Here is a 1,283-nt window from a genome sequence, read left to right as displayed (position 1 = left end):
GAATAAGAAATTAGGAAGTGTGCTTTTTTGTATAATAGATGATCTAAGAAAAAGAGTTCTGGTATTCTCTACTTTTCTTCTTAAAATTATAAACAAGTGCCAGGAGATGATTGATTTCCTTTGTTTAAAAAAATGACTTATTACTTACATAGTTGCTGTTGATTTTTTTGTAGTTTTAGGCTAAATTCTTGCAGAACTTTTAGAAGTTCAAGAAGTGTGAATTTATCATACTATTTGAAAAATAAAGGGCATTTCATTTTATTTATTTATTTATTTTTGCGGTACGCGGGCCTCTCACTGTTGTGGCCTCTCCCGTCGCGGAGCACAGGCTCCGGACGCACAGGCTCAGCGGCCATGGCTCACGGGCCCAGTCACTCTGCGGCATGTGGGATCTTCCCGGACCGGGGCACGAACCCGTGTCCCCTGCATTGGCAGGCGGACTCTCAACCACTGTGCCACCAGGGAAGCCCAGGGCATTTCATTTTAAATAGCTGAATTAGGAAACATATTTGTAATGTGACATAGGTTACATATTCTGTAAATAATTAATATATTAGATAATAATTAAAGGGATAATCTTACTGGAAATTAATGCATGTATTTAACAACTTATCTTTATACTTTTCTTTTGGAAGCATAGGTTGACATGTTGCTTTCTATCAGAAGTTAGTTAGTAAATATTATTTGGAGACTTCACATGAAAGTTTAAAAAACCAAAAATGTGGGTTGTATTTGTGAGGGCCCACCTCCACTGCTAAATACAGAATACTTGAAGCTTTTATAAAAGCAGAATATTTGGGAGTTGAAATTCTTTTCCCCTATTTGGTCTCCTCTATTTCTCTCTTCCTCTTATGGTTATTTCACTTTGGCTATGGTTGTGGCCATTATTCACAAGTTGGGGTTGGGGATATAAGTTTTGCCTTTATAGCTCTTGCCCAGTTATAGGCAAAACAATTTCCTTTGTTCCTTTAGCATATCTGAAGCATGTTAATTTTTTTCAAAAGGAAAAGAAAAATAGAAAGGAGCATAAAGGAAATTTGCTTAGTAGAAAAGAACATAAAGGAAATTAAGAAAATAAAAGAAGCAGAAGAATCAAATTTACAAAGTACAAGCTTCTGATCCTTTGATAATTAACTTATTAAATCACGTAATTTGTTTTGTTCATATCCTGTTTCCTAGGATGATTCCCACTCCAGAAGTTCAGTATAAATGTCACTTATGTTTTCTGGTTGTCTTCTAGTTTCAGACCTGTTTCTGCATGGCAGATACCGTTTTGTTCCTTG

This window comes from Lagenorhynchus albirostris, chromosome 4 (assembly GCF_949774975.1).
Source record: "Lagenorhynchus albirostris chromosome 4, mLagAlb1.1, whole genome shotgun sequence".
In the NCBI taxonomy this organism is placed as follows: Eukaryota; Metazoa; Chordata; class Mammalia; order Artiodactyla; family Delphinidae; genus Lagenorhynchus; species Lagenorhynchus albirostris.
Note: the sequence above shows the minus strand (reverse complement) of the source record.